Source organism: Saccostrea cucullata, unplaced genomic scaffold (genome assembly GCF_032062105.1).
Source record: "Saccostrea cucullata isolate Sc308-1 unplaced genomic scaffold, CSIRO_AGI_Scuc_v1 ctg294, whole genome shotgun sequence".
NCBI lineage: Eukaryota > Metazoa > Mollusca > Bivalvia > Ostreida > Ostreidae > Saccostrea > Saccostrea cuccullata.
The window spans coordinates 101,390-113,222 of NW_026936003.1; positions in this window are offsets into that span (position 1 = coordinate 101,390).

Genomic DNA, 11,833 nt, shown 5'->3' on the forward strand with positions numbered 1-11,833 from the left:
AAAAAATTCTGGAGAACTTGGCGTTATATTGCACTGTAAAGTCCGAGTCACACTGTCACGATTTTAGATCACTGTAAGCTACGATGTAGGGATCCGTGAAAATCTCAGACATCCGCAGTCAGTCTGTTATTATCACCGTAGTGAGCCCTGTCAACTCGGATTACTCTTGAGCGAACCATAAATTGCTACGACTGTTTTGAACTGTTCAAAATAGTCGTGGAAAACGGCGATGCAACTTCATTTCTTGTGTATCATATAGTTATCCCGTACTGTATGCCTACCATCACCGTGTGACCACCGTATAAACTTTCGTGATGTTTCGGGGTCATCCATGACACACTGGTTTACGCTTACTCAAGAATTTCGACAACTGCAGTAGGAAAATATACGAATATACAAAAGATCCGTAACTTACCGTAAACCTCGCACATTTGGTCTCGGTTGTAGTGGAAAACGACAAGGAAACAATATAGAGACTCAGGAATAATGGCGGCGAACCGTACTTACGGCAGCAATAAGGGTTTAGACGTCTTATCACGTGCTTTAAAGGCAATTTTACGGTTGGATACGATAGCTTACAATTTTTCATTTATTTATTACCCATTTTTTTACATTTTTTTCTTGTCATTGTTATCTGTTGTTCATAACTGTACGGATGACCATGAGCACAGGATTTAGCTTCTAAATCTGCACCTGTAGTTGAACAGACAGAAAGCAAAGAACTTCATTGTTGTGGCACAATTTTTGTATACATATACAAGGGAAGACGGAAGAAGGAAAAGAAGACCAGTTTGGGTATGATGAGTTAAAACTGGTGTAACCTTACTTCTTGCATCAGGAGACAATTACAACTCATTTAAGTACAATTTCAGAGTTTTTCCAAACACTTTTTCTCAGGTACCCGTGAGATTTGTAAAGTCATCATCCAAAAATAAACCGAAAAAGAGAGGGTCTACCCATCAACCCCAATGAATGAAAAACTAGAGGTACTGTGAGCAATGAGCTCACTAAATGATACCCCCCGCCTCCCATAATGTCGATGTGTTGCTATATATTGTTTTACGGTAATGTGTAAAGAGGAATAACTCGTCCAATCATATGTTATCCAGAAGCTTCTATTATGTGACGTCATAGGTAAACAAAAAATGGCAATGTCCATGTTTTGCTCTGGGAAACCTAAAATATGTGTCGAATAAAAAAGTAAAATAGGAGGTGCACAATGGCAATATGTAATAAAGATTCTGTGAAGGTTTCATTAAATTTCACTCAGTAGTTTAAGAGGAGTTGCGGATAAGAGAAAAAGCGTAACAGACGGACGGACAGACAGACGGACGGACGGACGGACAGACGGACGGACGGACGGACAGACGTACAGACGGACGGAAATCCCGATCACTATATACCCTCCCGCTTTTCAAGCGGGGGGTATAACTATTGCCGATGGACCTTCGTCGCGATGGCTGTCAAACCATATGTTTTGTATCGATGCGCTTTCATTGTTGACAAACATGGAGCAGTAACTATGAAAGTATAAGGAAGGATTCCCAACAACACATTCAATCCCAGCTAATGAAAACAAAAAATTTCTCACTATGTACTTTCAGATGACACTACGGCCTTGAAAATATGGCTCATTAAACGATATTCCAAAGTTCAATTTTTTAAGAGGAAGAGAAAATTGACAACTATCACTGTTCGGATGTCATGTCTGGAATTCTAGTTGACAGATAACTGTGTCCTGACTACAAGAGAACCGCTTAATAGTTCTATTAAGCTGACTCGTGTCTGCTTAAACATTCAGAAAAACCTTGAATATCCAAAAGCAAAGTGTTTGTCCTTAATCATATCGAAGATCATACCCTTATTATTTACAAACAAGTTTATGAAAAAGAATATCAACAGTCTTGTTTAAAATCATAATTTCGTAAGTTCTCTAGTCAAAACAATGACCTTGTCAGAAAATTCAATAAATCATTAAGTCAAAAGCTGACTGACATTTTTAATACTAACTGTAAGACCAATTGTCGACAGATTTTCCCGTTATTTCCCGATCAAATCAAGGAGCAAATATTGAATGAAAACACATTGTAAATGATTTTTCTTGTTAAAGTGAATAAACTTAAATGTTAATATAGAATACATCAAGAAATATTCAATAAATTTCCATAACTTTTAACACATCTGCATGTATTTCTCATATATAACAGTTATCTGAAAATAAGGCAACTTTTATGAGGATATAAAAATAAGAACGAGCCACTTTTATTTTAAAATAAGATATGAAAATATAATATTTGATTTCTCAATGATCCCTCTTTATATCGGTATTTTTTTTTTGAAAAATGTTATTGCTTGCGCTCATGTACAGAGAAACTTAATTACGATTACATTTTCCCCAATGTCTTCTACTTGATTAGACGTGAGACGTCTTTAAAAATCTTCATTATTCGTGGCAAGAGCTTCATCATTCGTGACAACAAGAGCCGTGGGGAGTTGTAGCATTAACTTGATTGGCCGTAATCGTAGCTTAGCAATCACTAGTGAGACTATTGCATTATAAGGTATCAATTCGGGATACCGTGGTTTTCTGTAACAGTGTCCGTGGCGTGAATGACGTGGTCCTTAATGAAACCATGTCCAAACCTTGTGGAACCGGTCATTAATCTTGAAATAACCATTTCGTTTGTTTTTTGCGCCAAAAATTGTATTAGCATTACGATTTCATACGGTTTATAAAATCGGGGTGAACCGTTGCAATCCGTGTCTACTACCGTGACTGTGTGACCTAGGCTTAATTAAGTTTGCATGGCATGTACATGTACGAGTACAGCCATGTATATCCCCTTGTAAACAAAAAAATATCTACAGCTCTGAAAACAGCAAGATTTTTGAAAAAGATAGAGGCGGATAGGTAAGTTGTGCTTATTTTCATACAAATGTGATATTTCTAATAAATATATGGTACATATTGAACTCGATATAATCTTATCAAAGCATGTCATAACGCTTGATAGCTGCAGCTGACCTGTAAGCATGGGGATTTGCGCTTGTTTCGTTTTCTTCTATATTCATTGTCTTTAATTATTGCTGTGATTGCTATCACAGATATTAATATACAAAAAGGTACACATACCTGTATTTGGTATTTTATAGGTAGTTTCTTTTTCAAGATACGTTTATTTATCTTGAAAAAAATGTGTTTAATTTGTTATTTTATATATTAGCAGATTGTGTTTCTACATGTAACATATGCCATCAATATAATGGAGGTGCTAGGATTCAGCACCCAGTGTAAAGTACGACTGTGTTTTCAATGTCAGGGCGACACAGAATTCTACTGTAACACATGTAAACATGACCTGTGTCTACATTGTAAAGAGAGACATGTAATTAATTTAAATACAATTTTTCATGACGTTGAGATTTACCGTGAGAAGTATGAGTATATCACAAAACAAGAGGCATGTGTGAAACACCCAGATAGAATGTATGAAATATTTTGTCAATCATGTGACCTTCCTGTCTGTTTTGAATGTAAAGAACACAGAAAACACAAAGTACTGGGCATCAGACAAGTCGTCAGTATCACAGAGAACATCTTAACATTCTTAACATTCATGACATTAGAAGTGATATTATCAATGAGAGGTGTTTTCACCTGGCTAGAATCAAATTTGATATAAAAAATCCCGTTGTTGTCTCTTATAGGCACTCAGAGATGTTTACGAAAGCTGAGAGACTTAAGAATCAAATTGACACCTCGATATGTGATTCACACAAGAATCTTTTATGATGCAAAGGTTACAACAACAGAAGAAAAGAATGGACAGACAATTTCCCAGAATAGAGAGCGATGAACACAGATTTGAACAATTAGCAAATAAACCAGTGAAATTCCTCTCATTTCTGAAGAAAACCAATGTCCTTAGGTTAAAGGGTACCCCAACTCTTACACAACATATCGTGCTCTCCTTGACTGAAGAAATCAATTTGGAGGATGTGATAAGGTCATTGAGTGGATTCCAAATCATAGAGACTGTTAGAGAAATTCTGAAAAATGAAGATCCGCTGTACCTGTTGTCTTCCCCCAGGTTACAAAGATCTGTCACAGTGAAAGGTGTTAGATATGCAAGGCACATTTCCCGTGTAACATCAGACAAGGTCTGGGTCAGTGATATGACCAATATCATGTTAATAAACGCAGAAGGTGATACACTAGATCGTATGGCAGGTTTTAATGTTTCAGATCTTAAGAGTGTACACACCGTGAATTTGACTGGTGATCTTATCTATATAGACTGGGATGGCAACATAAACATATTATCCAAAGATAACAAAACAAGGTCAACACTGATACAGATAACAGTAATATGGAAACCAAGTTGTGTCTTCTGTTCTCCTTTAAATGGAGATTTACTTGTTGTAATGTAAAGAGATGATCATATAGAAATGGCCAAGGTAATACGTTACAATGACAGAGGGCAGCTCATACAGACAATACAAAACAGCAACAGAGTGAAGAGACTCTATCGCAGACCTCGATGTATCACAGAAAACCGTAATGTGGATGTTATTGTGTCTGATGTTGAACATGTAGTAGTGACAGAACGTGGAGGAAGACATCGATTCTCCTACACAGGTCCTCCATTAGGATTTATAGGACTGGCACCGCTAGGAGACTTGATGTGATGTGTGATGATAACACCAACTCAGTGCAAATGATTGACCAAGATGGCCACTTTCTGTCACTCTTATTGACACAACACTTAGGTATAGACACACCAGTGTCCCTGAGTTACGATGACATAACTCATCTCCTCTGGGTAGGATCATCAGTGACCAACAGTGTGTGTGTATACAGGTACATTGAGAGAGGGGCCATAACATAGCAGGTTAATGTTATTAGTTAATCAGAATTAGCTATACATAACACGATTTAATAATAAGCCGGTTTTGAAAATAAGCCTGCCATGACAATGCTATTTAGGAAAGATGTTAAACTAAAATGTATTTTTTAAAGCTTAACCCTAGGCTTAAATTCTCTGTTCTTACTTTTTCTTGGAGTACATGTAGTAGTTTGTCTTAGCTAGCAGTTGCCATTGCTAAAAGCTCACTTTTTCAAAAAGGGGATAACATGCATTTCAACACTTAATTCTTAAAGAAGTATACTTGAATATTTTATTTTTAGAAACGGTAGAACAAGTAGTTCTCAATATATCGATTACAGTTTATTCTACATATATTGATAATAAGGTGTGATAATGCTTTTGTTGCTTACCAGTTTTTTGTATTGAAAATAAGCAGCGATTTGAAAATGAGACGGTTTTCAAAATAAACCCCAATTTTCTTACCAAAACTGAAAATAATCCGCGGCTTATTTTCAAGGTTTTAGTGTATGTATCATGCAGTTAAAAATAACGAATCGGGGATGTACATATACCTACATATTAACTTTTTCATATATATAACCTATGTAACATCATGTGCCTTAAATTCAATTGCAAAAATAAATTTGTCAAACTGTTAACACTTTTTGAGACATGTTAACTCTAAATTAGATAATGACGAAGTAAATTGATTGATCTAATCAGGGTATGACTATGCAAAATTGCATGCAGAGAACATAACACAATGTATTGTCAGATTGTATTTAATTTTTTAATACAAAAACATGGGTCAGAACTTCTAACCTCCGCCAATAGCTGGCAAACTTGGGCATTGGGATCAGTGTTTCACAAACATCTTGTTTTCCAATTGTTCTTGGAAAAACACTGTAGATAAGCTAATGTAAATCAAAAGAAATATGTGAATCTCTTCACTTAACAAGTTTGTTCGACGATGGCCGCACTTTTCCCACAGAAGATTTTCAACATATCATCCAACTTCAGAATTTTAGACAAAGAAAACCTACAATTTTTACTTTCCGTTGTATTGATTTCATACAACACTCTGTCTGTATCTATGTCAGATGCACTTAAAATATAATATCCAAATAAAATAAAAATTCCTTCCCCACCTGTACACTTTACAAAATTCCTGCTAAACTATTCGACTGTCATTGAATAAATGAATATAACATGTATGAAAAAATAAAAAAATGAGTTCACTCACTGGCTAGACACCCTCCTCTTTCTGTTCTTTTGTATAATTATTAGATGGTTTCAGGTAGTAAAAAAAATATTTTGATACCCGAACTCCTATTGTGATATTATTGGACTCCTATAGGAAATTTTTAGACATTTAAATGGCAATGTTTTAAATAAGATATTTGCCTCGTACAATTCTATCTGTAATAGCGTCAGGCTGGTTTTTATCCTAATAGTCCTTAAACACTGATACAGTGCTGCTATCCTATAAGTTGACAATTCTATCCTATCCTATCGTGAATCCTACATCCACAATCCTATCCTGTGATTTGAGTCTAATCCTATCCTATCCTATCCTGCAACTCTCAGTTTTTAGCTCACCTGAGCCAAAGGCTCAAGTGAGCTTTTCTGATCACAATTTGTCCGTTGTCTGTCGTCGTTGTCGTTGTCGTCGTCGTCGTCGTCGTCGTCGTCGTTGTAAACTTTTCACATTTTCGACTTCTTCTCAAGAACCGCTGGGCCAATTTCAACCAAACTTGCCACAAAGCATCCTTGGGTAAAGGGGATTCAAGTTTGTTCAAATGAAGGGCCACGCCCTTTACCAAGGGGAGATAATTATGAAATAGAGAAAAATTAATGGCATTTTTAAAAAATCTTCTTCTCAAGAACCACTGGGCCAGGAAAGATGAAACTCATGTGGAATAATCCTCAGGTAGTGTAGATTCAAGTTTGTTCAAATCATGACCCCCGGGGCTAGGGTGGGGCCAAAATGGCCGACCCAAGTTTTATATAGGAATATATATGAAAAATCTTTGAAAATCTTCTTCTCAAGAACCACTGAGCCAGGAAAGATGAAACTCATGTGGAATCATCCTCAGGTAGTGTAGATTCAAGTTTGTGCACATCATGACCCCCGGGGCTAGGGTGGGGCCAAAATGGCCGACCCAAGTTTTAAATAGGAATATATATGAAAAATCTTTAAAAATCTTCTTCTCAAGAACCACTGGGCCAGGAAAGATGAAACTCATGTGGAACCATCCTCAGATGGTGTAGATTCAAGTTTGTTCAAATCATGACCCCCAGGGCTAGGGTGGGGCCAAAATGGCCGACCCAAGTTTTATATAGGAATATATAGGAAAAATCTTTAAAAATCTTCTTCTCAAGAACCACTGGGCCAGGAAAGATGAAACTCATGTGGAACCATCCTCAGATGGTTTAGATTCAAGTTTGTTCAAATCATGACCCCCAGGGCTAGGGTGGGGCCAAAATGGCCGACCCAAGTTTTATATAGGAATATATAGGAAAAATCTTTAAAAATCTTCTTCTAAAGAACCACTGGGCCAGGAGAGATGAAACTCATGTGAAACCATCCTCAGATGGTGTAGATTCAAGTTTGTTCAAATCATGACCCCCAGGGCTAGGGTGGGGCCAAAATGGCCGACCCAAGTTTTATATAGGAATATATAGGAAAAATCTTTAAAAATCTTCTTCTCAAGAACCACTGGGCCAGGAAAGATGAAACTCATGTGGAATCATCTTCAGACGGTGTAGATTCAAGTTTGTTCAAATCATGACCCCCAGGGCTATGGTGGGGCCAAAATGGCCGACCCAAGTTTTATATAGGAATATATAGGAAAAATCTTTAAAAATCTTCTTCTAAAGAACCACTGGGCCAGGAGAGATGAAACTCATGTGGAATCATCTTCAGATGGTGTTCATTCAAGTTTGTTCAAATCATGACCCCCGGGGCTAGGGTGGAGCCAAAAAGGCTGATCCAGGTTTTACATAGGGATTTTTAGGGAAACCTTTAAAAATCTTCTTTTCAAGTACTTCAAAGCTATGATTAGTGATATTAATATGGAACCATCTTCAGGTAGTGTAGATTCTAGTTTGTTCAAATCATGAACCCCTGGGGGGGGTTAAAATTCAAGCCCCCCCCCCCAGTAAACTTTCAGTTCTGATCTGATATGTGCTTTTTTCTAGCCAATGTGCTCAGGTGAGCGCTGTGGCCCCTGGGCCTCTTGTTTAATATTTAGGAATTAAATTGACAAAACGAAAAAACGGAATTACCGGAAAATAAAATAAAATCAGATATATTTATGGTATTCAGTTAAATGTTATATAATTATTCTAATGGAGAAAAATAATTGAAATCGACATTCCATAATTCCCGACTAACCGCTCCGCACAAATTAAATTGACGATTATCATAACCATGTTAAAAAATAATGTTAACAAACAGATCGTAATTATACGTGGACAAATACTGATTTTGCAAACATACGAAAAGAAATTGCCCTATCAGAAGAATTAAAGAAAAATATACTTAGTGTTTTAAATTTCCTACTTACAATATTCATGAGACCCGGGATCGCGACTTGCGTCCAACGCGTAATACATGTATTTATCATGTTTATTTATTTTTAAAAATCGTATGCCTATATAGTAATAATGTTTAAAGTAATATACGCCGTATGGATGCCGATTTGTATGTGAAACAAAATGATTAAATGATTTGAAATACATAAAGTGTAATGGAAAAATAATATTTTCACAAAATTTAACTATAAAACTTGTTGTAATAACAGAACAATAAAGCAGTATCTGCAATCAAGAATTCAGTCTTTTCATGAATATTGATAAAGGAAGTGCGTAAACAGTAGGTCTAAATATAGACACGTATGTCCACGGGAAATTATAGACAACGATGCACCTTGTATTTTGACTACAATTATTAATAAAAGGTTAATATGCGTCATAACAGAGTATATATGGTTGATACTGATAACATTTAAAGATAGGTTATATTAATAGGATCACGCCATCCATGTTAAAGGTGAGTTGTATCTCATAGGGATTTCCTCGTTTTCTTGACGCCGTGGTTGTTTATCAATCTAAAAGTAGCGACGACGTCACGTGGTGGATTTACTTAAAAATAGACATTATTCTCCTTGCAGGATAAAAAATAATTATAATTTGATAACTTTATAACGAGTTTTATTTAAATGGTATAATTTACAGCATTTTCGTAACTTTTATTGGTAAACAAAATATATAAATTTCCAGTCGTATTTTAAAATGGCGCACGTTATAGCGTATATTACTTTAAGTATATGTTTCATGTAAAATTTTATTTTTTTCCTAAACTAAGCACCATGAAAATAACATGCATGTACATGTATAGATCTAGTCTAACTGTGCCTGTGTAACGGGTTTTTCTGTATGCAATTCTGAAAAAGAAGATATGACTAGACCAAACAGACAAATTAAATGTAGATCTATAATATCTTGACTTTCACATTTCACACATTTTAAATGTGAAATTATCTTATATCAATATTAATTGTATGATTTTTGTATTTAAATTCAGTAATTTATTCTTTTTTTTTAAATTTCAGTTCATCATATATACCGTAATTACATGTGATATTTTTAAAACATGCAAAATATAAAGTTGCTAAATTCAAGATAATCTAATTGTTATTTTTTTCATCTCACTTCAGTTTCTCCTCAGTTTATATGGTCAGCTCAACACCGTACAAATGTATTCCAATTTTCAATTTTTTTTTATGTATGAAAATTTAAAAATTTATGTTTAATAGAATATTTTTTCTAAATTTGATATTGGTTGACAGATTGACATTAATAAATATAGTAGTGAGGTCACACATGTTTCTAAGATCTTATAAAACATGCATGTGAAATTCAGAATTCACATCTTAAACATGTATAACACGTTCCTTAGATCTTACAAAACATGCGTAAGAATTCACAATACTTACAGCATTTATACCACATTCTTGAGTAAACTTTGTATTTGACCTTGACATTTGATCTTAAAATTTTCAGTTTCTAACTGAGGAAAAATACTTTATCAAGTTCACAATATTTTTATTCAAGGTGATTCCTCAATCATGTTTAACAATTGAATATTCCATTACCATGAAACAGTCATTAAAAGTCTCCATGTACAGCATTTATGAATTTCAATGCTAAGATCACAGATACAAGTACATGAACTTTGGTTAAATTAAAGTTTATTAATGTTTTTATTACACTTGTATAATGTTTTGCATGCATATAACTTGGCTTTCTTAACTGTCGCTCAAATTGAAATTCAAATGTCACAGTTATTGTCAGAGAGATGGTCATAAACCGAACAGTTCTTCACATGTCAACAATGCACAGAAAACACACTGATCTCCTTAATAAAAACACAATGATTTCAGACTTAGGACTCTGTGACACCGGTTTGAACATCTTTCATCATTTACTCTAACAGCATATGGCATGAACTGCATTCTGTACAGCTATAAATGTCCAGGGTTTCCTGAAAATAAATAAATAAATAAAATAAAATGAAATAATAGACATGTTGATTGTTAATTTTGTCATACACATTTCATACATATTTAAAATGTTTAAAATGTTTTTGATTGTGACTATCTTTTATATTTCATGAACAATTTCACCTTTTTCTCTCCCAAAAGTAATGCATATAGAAATCATGAATAATAAAATATTATACTGCAACTTCAGTCAAAAATTATTCAACATAATTAACTTGTAGATTATAATTCATTTTATCTTGTCAACTTGCGAACAAGTATGAATACATTTGTCTATTGACTTTTATCTATTTCTGCTTGTTTTTATCTATTTAATGTTTTTTCTTGGGTTTTTTTTTTTTGGTCTTGAAATTTGAATATGAAAATCTATGATACTATAACATGATGACCAGAAAAATTCAACATTTCTTTTAGTTTTACTTTCAATATTTTTGAAAGAAGAAAATCACTTGCTCGTAGTAACTGCAGACATATCACGTCAATTCAGATAATGATGTTTATGTATTTTAACGACCATGTAAAAATACATGATAAAAATAAAATCATACATACTTTTTACATGTTTTAGGTTGAAATCCTTCTACTGCGATAACGCATTAGTGCAGACAATCCATTTTCTGTAATGAATAAAATGACAAGATAAGCTTATGTTTCATAACTCACAATACACCAAACATACATGTACAATATGTAAGTGCACTGCTTAGTGAGCTCATTAAACATTTAAGCAGAAGCATTAGAAATGCTCATGATGATTCTACATTCATTTATTATTAATTACACAGAAATAAAAAAAAAACAAAACTTTTTTCTGACCTTATTAGGGAAATGATAAGAGTAACAATCTCATTTAGGCATAATACATATGATTGTTTCAGTCTTAGAGCTCATTGATATCTGATTGAATCATAAGACAGAGTATTTGTAAACCCCCCCCCCCCCCCCCCCCCCCCCCCCGCGCATTTCTGTCCTCACTACCTCTTTTTCCCGCACCCGATTTTTGTTTATATTAATAAATAGAATAAAATGTTTATATTTTAGGACATGAGAACACTGTTTAAAGCGATAAATATATATAAAAATGCACACATACTGTGTGCAGTGTGAAGTATTACTTACATGATATCGCACATCATCTATTCAAGTCCGCTGTTGACGGTTCCTGTGGAATTATCCAAACAAACAGAGCACATTTAACAGAAAAACATGTTAATACACTTTTACACAAGTAAGAATCGGTTAAATCATCCAAACAAGCTGAAGAAATACGGTCTTTCGATGCCTGGACTCTTCGTTGTTTACATTTCCAAATCTTCCGGTGATCGTTCACGGTTAGATCGTACGCCGTGTTACTCGAAGTTTATAATGTAAATATGTGTTTAGAGAAAAGAATGTTTT